This window comes from Lichenostomus cassidix, chromosome 11 (assembly GCF_008360975.1).
Source record: "Lichenostomus cassidix isolate B80296 chromosome 11, HeHo_3.0, whole genome shotgun sequence".
NCBI lineage: Eukaryota > Metazoa > Chordata > Aves > Passeriformes > Meliphagidae > Lichenostomus > Lichenostomus cassidix.
The window spans coordinates 20,143,968-20,152,767 of NC_139492.1; the positions used below are offsets into that span (position 1 = coordinate 20,143,968).

The following is an 8,800-nucleotide window of genomic DNA, read 5'->3' on the forward strand; positions in this document are numbered from 1 at the left end:
AAGAATATAGCAATTCATTACCTCTCACTGTCAGAGGCAGTATTTTGGACTGATTATTAGATGAGCTATGGAAAATAATGGAAATATATAGATGTTTTCAGAGATGCCTCTAACAGAAGCAATAAAAAGAAATCCTCATAAAATTTCTGAGTTTTATTGTCCTGAAAAAGGTATATTAAGAACAAGTATGGTCTCTCTATTTGGTCTTTGCAGAGAAAAGTACAGTAACTGGGCCAAAACCAAAAAGGTTGAAAAGCAAGATATGTTCAACTGAAAATGAGAAACTTAATCTGGAAATCTGGAAACTGCTTAAATATGTCTCAGATGTAGGCAAATGTCCTGGATAGGTTACATCTCCCATCACCTCTATCTCTCCTCTCTGCATGGATGAAAATTTGGTCATGGGAAACCCTCACTGCAGGATATCAGACATTAAATAGCCCAGATGGGGACATTGTCATCTTGCTGCAGAGGACAAGAGTTCACAAGAGCCCCTTCCTCAATTCCTGCTGTTAAAACACTCAGTCTTGATCTGGGGCTTTAGAAGTCTTTTGGCTTTAGGAGGCACAAAAAACTTGCTTTTCAGATGGGTATAGAAGACAGCTGTGGAAAAATGAAAAGCTTTTGTGGAAGAAGAAAACGCTTTTCTGGATATTAGTGGATATTAGTGGATATCAATCTAGCTACAGCTGGAGGAAATCTCTGCTTGTGAAAGACAACTGACACATACAAGGCAAACAAACCTTAAGCACCTAAACACTTTCTAGCTCACAGCAGCAGGACTTGTGTGCTATGTGATGTGATTATGGAGACTGAAGCAGGACAAGACAGAATCTTACAGGTGCCCACCCATTGGTGTGCCATCATCAGCTGTAGTACATTGCAGTGGCCACACTTACTGCTGTCATCTTGGAGGTCAGGTGCAGCTAGTCACACACTTGCAGAGCCACATGCTGCATCCTGCACATGGGCTACTGGATCAGGGACACTGCAGTGAGTGAGAGACAGGTCTAGTGAAAGATGGACACTCATAACACCTTGTACACCACATGAGAAGCCTCTCTGGTCTGAATTAAGAATTAACCAGTAAAAGATAGTGAATATAGAAAACTGAGATTACAGACAGTTCAGTTATAATCAGCAGCAAAACTGGCAGCAACTTAAGAGTGCAGTCCCTAATGATGCTATGTTAGAATACCGTCTTGCTAAACCCACAGTCAGTAACAACAGTTATTTTGGGTAGCTGCACTCAGCAGGATCAACAAGGACCACAGTCCTGCAAGATCTGCAATGACTTGACTTGCCTTTGAAGCCAGTAAAATAAACAGTCTATTTACAAGATCAGGACTAGAGTTTAAATGCACAGAGCTGTCAGCTCTCCCTGTCTCCTTTCCCCAAAAAGGTGTGATGAAGAAAATGACCTAGTTGCATCCCCTTATAAAACCTCACTGGTGGAGATTTCAATGATCAGTCTGCTGAACATTTGCAGGAAAATCATAACCTGATGCTCACCATAAGTCTTGTGTCTCTGTTAATATCTTAGCATCTCATCAGGAAGGTACACACCTATGCACTCTGCTTCTGATGGAGGGGCTGAACGACCACACATGTGCTCAGAGTTTCCATGATCATACAATGCTAACAAGGTGTGGAACTGCAATGGCAGGTGTCTCTCACCAGAGACTCCTTAGGCTGGCTGCTGCTGACAAGTGTCTGTCTCTCCTTTTCTTTCTTCAAGGCTGTTAGCTCCAGCCACCACGAGGCTTAGTGCCAGTGCTCTCAGCAAGGAAGGACAGCACAGCCTTCACTCACATCCTACACAAACTCTTTGCACAGCTTCTGCCCAGCCCCCAACATAGTGGGGTTTCAGATGCTACCTCCAGTAGTGTAAATGATATACAGCTTCTGCCACAAGCATAGACTCAATTTCAGCAGCACAAAACCAAACTTCAGTACTTCAGTACTAGGAGATGGTTTTAGTTGTTCAAATGTGCGGTAATTCCAACACGTAACTCCAAAATTACTGTGGTGTGCACAATAAAAATTTAGGAAAAAACAAATCAAAGGGTTAAAGAGATACAGCATTACAATTGACAAGATACCGGTATTGTGTGGTGTGGGTTTTTTCTTCATGATTCTGCCAAAACTGACCTATAACCACAGCATTCAATTTTTCAAGTGTGTGTGCCTGAGGCAAGGCAAATTTTTGCACCTACACACATGGGTTTTTTCCAGGCACGTATATGGCTATCATGAGTGCTATTATCCTTCATTAAAAGTGATAGATCTTCAAGATAAATAGGCACAGATTACCATTCCCCAGTTGAGTCTGATCTATTATCTAAGTAGTCACTCAGTTTCTATAGTTCAGCTTTATGAGCATAACATTATATGTTCTTTCTCAATGTCTCTCATCACATTATAATTTCTCTTTACCTGGAATCCCTTTTTGTTTTTCAGAAACCAAAAGAGTTTGTCTTACTAAATACTAGCCAAGTGACAAAAATACATGCACTGAACTGAGGAGTCTTAGTTTAACAAAATCTAACTTAGTTCCAAACCAGAGAGTTTTTCCTTAGAAAATACTCTAGGTGTAATTATACACTCATGCAAGTTTGTTTTTCAGTAAAGGCAATGTAGAAATTTCCTTCATCAAGCAAAAAATCAGTAGTCATATGTTGTGAGAAAGCTTGTCTGAAGTGATGATAGGTCAGCTGGATATACCAAAAAGCGTGGATACATCAGGATGAACCAGAATTTTTTTTTTTAAAGAAAAAAACATATGGTCAGACATTAAATACTTAGATTTTCACAGAAGTGGTAGCATTTGTTCAATGAGCTCACTTTTACTGTCCATGTACAGCTAACCTCTCAATCAGCTCCTTTCTTTATTTGTTAGCTGGACTGAAATCTTCAAGCAAAGCTACTTAAACAGCCCTTTAAGTGTCTCCCAACATGCTGCAGATAGTCTCAATCCCTATGAATGAAACCAATCCAGTGAAAGGTGAGTAGCAGAAAGACATAAGAAATAGTATGTTAAGATTATTTGCGGTGTAGAAAAACTGCCCTAGTTCTTCTATATTTATCCACATGTGAAGTGCTCTGGTGGCAACCTCTGGTCCATGAAGGTTTGGCATTTGGTTGATGTTCATGTGCAGCAGACAAGCAGCTAACTGCTGCATACCCATCCACAGGGCCCAAAGGACACTCTTCAAATGTATAATGGCTCAGTTATGGCTCTGCCTCCAGATATTCATGTCCAAAGCCTTGGCAAAGTCTGCTTCTCAGACCCCTGGCTGAATTTGCAATGTAGGGAATTAGGCCTGGCTGGAAAAGAGATATTCCCTTTCAAGCAAAATAATTTCAGTGTTTGAAATTTGTCTTCAACACAATACAAAATAAAACCAAAACCTCTCAAATATCCTGGGAGACCCAGCCCTGCATCCTCAACTCAATAGTCAGCAGGTTCAAGTCCCCACTTTGAACCAGGAAAACACTGACTTGAATCTGGATCTCCCACATCTCAAATGAGTGTCCTAGCCACTAAGCTTGGGTGGAGCTCTTCCTCTTGCTTTACCCCACCCTGGATCTGATGACACTTTTATAGGAACAGATATATTTGTATGAAGAGGAGAATTCAGGAACAATTCTGATAGAGAAAAATCACTTCTGGATATTTAGAATCTGCCAGAATTTTGGTTTATTCACTCGTTTTGAAAATAAGTAAAAGCCTGATGCTTATCCTCTGTGAAGGACCCCATTAGCAAATACAGGATAGGCATATTCTGCAGTAGGGGAGCAGTATTTGTCAAGTGAAAGAGGGAAAAATACCCATTGCAAATTTCAAAGTGCTCTGCAGGACTTACTGAGTAGAAGCCAGTGTAGGAAGACAAAAAGATTTTTCCCAAAGGTTTCAACAGAATATAGATCATATCAGCACTGTTCCAGCCATGGAAAAGACACTGTAGGACCAAGTCGATATGTATGGAGGCCCCCTTGATTATCTCTGAGTCATGAGGAGCAGGGCAGAGGGCAAACTGTATCTCCTCCTTTCAGGCCAGCCCTCTGAGGGTAGTACCAGCTGGGAACTGAAGGGTAGGTCGAGAGTTTTTCAGATGAGGATGCCAAGAATTTTAGCTGGTGAATTAACCCAGAGTCCTCATGCCCCAGACAACAGCTAGATCCTATTATTTTCAGGGCAGAAGTTGAGCCTGCTGAGTATGGTATCACTCCTATTCTTTGTACCAAGGTAGCTCAATGAGAAAATTGCTGTGGAAACAGCATCAGCTGCTTGCTTTTCTCTTCAGCAAGTGTGAAACATAACTGAGTTACACCAGTACTGGGGGGGAAGGAATTACTAAATTGTCTGAAAAACTGACACAGATTTCACTAGGGACCATCCCAGCCTTCCCTCAGTGAAGTTCCCACTAAACAGCCTTGTTTAGGGCTCAGCAACACAGACTACTCTGTGACCTTATTCTGTTCATTATTTTCTTTTCCTGATGGGTATCTTAGCTGTATCACAGATTTTTTTCTCTATTTCTCTCCACTAAATTTTAGTACTTCATTTAATTCTTTAAGTGCTCCTGAACTCTAAAGCCAAAACTGTTACGGAATTAGTTAAAATCACTTCCAAATCTCTACCTCAGTGCTAGTAACTAGCTCAAAACCAATGAAGCTGATGTGGGTTTCCTATGCATATCACCACACATTGAGGTCACAAAGGCTCTGCTAGTATACTAGAGTACAGAATGTATCACATGAAAATCTGGCATCAGATATTGTCAGTATTTCAAGGTCTCTGTGTGATCCAGTTGGTTTTGGAAATCTCAAATGTCAATTCAAGTCTTCTCTCAGTTTCTAGGGTTCCTCCCAGAGGGCTGTTCAATCCTTACGTTAGATTGTCCTATGTACTTTATAAAAGTCTGGCGAGTCTAGATTAATATCCAAGCTGTGGGAACAAGCAACAGGTCTCTTCTTAGCTCTTTAAGTGAAGCATCCATCCATTTCCCAAAAGATGTTTAAGTGCTAACATATCTGCATTTCACAGTGTTCTTGAGAGAACTCAACACAATACATATTTGACGCACATTTGTATATCTAATATTGAGGTAAGACCATTTCCAAATAGCTGCTTTTTCTTACTGTAATATTAAACCTTTCCCATTCAATCACTTCACAGAAGACAAGTGTGCTTCATTTTAAAAAATTTGTTGCAAATTATAATGATGTGAATAAACATGACAAGGATTTTACAGCATGTAACCTTCAATTTTACCTACCTCTATCCAAAACATTTAAATGTGAGGGTATAATTAAATTCACTGTGCCAAAACCTTTTCTCTCAGCTATATTCCCAATACTTAGCATTGTCCTTTACCCTACATTTAACACAGGTGATGTAAAAGGATTCTAATCAGTTCTATTCCTTAACCCACAGAAGCTCTCCTGCCACAATAATCTCTTTATCAAACTGCCAGATTGTTTTCTTGCTTAGAATGACAGACACAATAAAACACTGGGGGCTTTGAGTTTCTTTCCAAAGTTCACAAGGTATGTTGGCTTGCACATACATGCTTTAATGAGAAGAGCTAAAACACACTGAAAAAATATCCAGCAGCATTGAAAGCAATCCAGGCTGAGCAAAATGATATTCAGTTTTACTAATTAGTGCAGAACATAGTTACTAAATTACCAATATCATTAACACATTGCATGCAACTTTGCATAATAGGCTGTAAACTAACGACATTTTAATTCCTGAGAACAGATAAGCACATTTCGTAGATTAGGCTCCCAAACAAAATTCTCTCAGTCAGAACAGGATCCAACTTTTATATTTTCCCTCCATGTAACTTTTTCAAGCAGATGACCTGCTGGGTGTAAAATTTTTTATCTTAAGTTCTTTTTTTTTTCCCCCCACCACAAATTAGAGAATCTCATGTGAATCTGTGCAAAGCTGAGTGAATTTACTGGATAAAGCATTAAAATCCAGGTCATACTTGGCCACTGATCATCTTTGTGTATGCAAAACTCCACATCACATAGATAATAGAGGATAAAAACCTGACTGACCCCCAGTTACTTTTTGTATCACATTATTTCAACTACATTTGACAAGAAAGGGTATATAAACAAAACAAAGAGAAGGCTATAAATAAGAGAAAGCACTATTTATTTAAAAAATTCAGGAATATCAAGAATTCTTTGGCTAACACCACAACAAAGCCTCTGCCTGGGTTAGACTCTTCTGTGGTGGCTGCATTGTCAAACTTCACATAATCACAGAATGGTTAGGGTTGGAAGGGACCTTTGGAGATCATCTTGTCCAACCCATGAATTTGACCCAATAACTCTTAACCTGTAAGTGGACAAGAATCTCCCACGAGCTTCAATGCTCCATCACACTCTTTCGCATAGATGTGAGCCCCTCCTCTTCAAAAGCATGCAAATACCCTTTGGATTTCACAGTTGCCTGTGTCTGAGATAATACCTTATAGAATGTTGGGCTGGGAGGCTTTAGGACTTCTTTCCAGACAGCTGGTCCAGCTGCAGGAGAACTTGCCTGTCTTCCAAGAACACCATGGCAAAGGCATTGTAGGACTAATGGCCCTTGAGTGATTTAGTCTTACTGTAAGGTACACAAGTTCAAGTACACATTACAAGTACATATGGGCTAATGCAGGCACACACTTCAGCAAAATTTGGTTTAAACCACTCTGATACCTAAATCAAGAAACTCTTACAGGGATACCAAAGTCATGAATCCAACTAAGATCCATGTTGGCAGTGCAGCTTTGATATACTCTGACTAAAAAGCACCTTGTGGGAAGCACCCCCTCCTCCTTGAGCTTGGCAAACATGCTCTATCTAGAGGACCTTTCAAACCAGCGTATACAACCTGAGTCAAAGCTGAGAGTCACCCACTTTCTCAGTTGTAATCAGATGCCAGAAAGCCCTGCCTGAAAACATTTCTGTTGTCTTTCTGCCTCCTTTCTCTCTCTCTCATCTCACACTCTTTGCTAAGGAAAGCACTTTGTGATTTGCCTGCAGCAAGGTATATTCCTGACCTGCCTAAGACATAGAGACTCTTTAGTATGGTGTCCTTTTCCAAGTCCTCTGGCTCATAATCAGCTTGTGTTTAAATACAGTCAGTTGGAGCTGAGGATGTTGTCTGTAAACAATGTGAAGGAAGTGAAAGAGAGAGTCAAGCTGAACAACTTGACACCCTGCCAGCCCAGCAGGCATCTGAGAGGAGTTTTCAATTTCACATCAACTTTTTTTTTTCCAAGAAAAACTTGCACTTTATTTAAAAGCTGTTACAATTCCATATGCTGCCTGAAAAGGAGCATACTTCACCTAAACTCTTCACATTTTATAAAATGTGTATCAACACAACTTAGGAGCTTCAATCTCTGCCCATCAACTCTTTCTGTCAAAAGACTTTATATATTTTAGCCTACAGGAAGAGATCCAAACGTGCCCTTTAACCTGGTGAAATCTGCTTCTAAGCTAGTGTGTAAGTTTCAGCATTTAATATCATGCCATACTCTCCTTGCTTTTTGTCCTGGACCACATGCTTTCATCTCTGTAAATGACACATGAAAAAGTTTAATTAATTTGCCAAATTTAAGAACTATCCAAGGGTGGGTTTTGTTTATACTAATTAGTTATAAATATACATATTTTTTTAAAGTAATCATATCTCAATTTTATTTCCACTACTGCAGGTTTTCAAGCCTGTGCCAAGCTAAGTAAAACTACTGGGTTCCTGAAGATTTCTGTAAGGCAATTGTACATGTACTTTCAAAATTTAGAATTTACAAACATCTGGCAAAACTTCCCTAATTATGTCCTCCCTTTTCATCAGTTCTTGCAGTCAAGTTGATTAAATACCTTAAAACACAGTCATATTTTAAATAGAAGATAGTTTAGACAAAAAAGCCTCCAAATACTGTCTCTCTAACACTACTCCCATCTCCTAATGTGTTGTATCCACAGGAGATGTCTTCATAGATCAACAGGCTTGAGAATTTTCTGCTGGTTGTCCTTGCTAGCCAGACATTACCTGAACTTGAGAAGCCATATAGACTTCACCACCATCATTACCATCATTAATCTGATATGATTAATCTTGCTAATGAGGCAGGTATATAAACATGGGATTAATACTGCACTAATGTGTTTGTACTCACATCCAGTCAGCTCAGGGCAGAAGCAGAGGAGTGTGTGAGCTTTTTCCTCTGGTAGACATATCCACTCCATTCTATAGAAAACAGCACCTGTAACCTGCAGGCAAGTATGCAATGAGATAGAAGCAATACCTATCAAAACAGACTGAATATTTAGCATCCGCAAATACTCCTATTGAAATAAGAAGAGCTATGAGAAGATAAGATTGGCTTATCCTCAAGAGTACACTTAATCCAGGTACACAAACCATGTGCAATACCATTTCACAGTCACTACAGAGTTCACTTGCAGCATTTTCTTACATGGGTTTTGTGGACTTTGAAAGAGCTCCAGATACTCCACTCAACTTAGCAACTTAGAAATTTTACTATCTCAGTGGGGCACACACCATATAGAAAGCAGCTGGAGCTTCAAATAGGTTCCCCTAATCTTTCATATTCTACCTTTCAAAGCTTTTTTTCCCAGGTACTCCCAAATACTTTTTCACAAATGATTCTCCCCCATGCCAGGCAACCACATCTCCCACCTTTAAAATAAATACACTTCACATAGTCTATAGATTATCATCTTTGCATAAATTATCCCAAGTCTTTTTCTACACCAAAAA

General features: G+C 39.6%; 1 long non-coding RNA gene across 1 annotated transcript in view; it reads right to left on the reverse strand.

Moving 5' to 3' along the window:
• The window catches only part of LOC146432441 (uncharacterized), a 47,947-nt gene extending 39,664 nt beyond the window's left edge, over nucleotides 1-8,283 (reverse strand). The window contains exon 1 of the long non-coding RNA XR_014854610.1: nucleotides 8,196-8,283. This is a non-coding gene — a long non-coding RNA (uncharacterized LOC146432441). The remainder of the gene's footprint in view (nucleotides 1-8,195) is intronic.
• Between the last annotated feature and the right edge of the window lie 517 nt (nucleotides 8,284-8,800).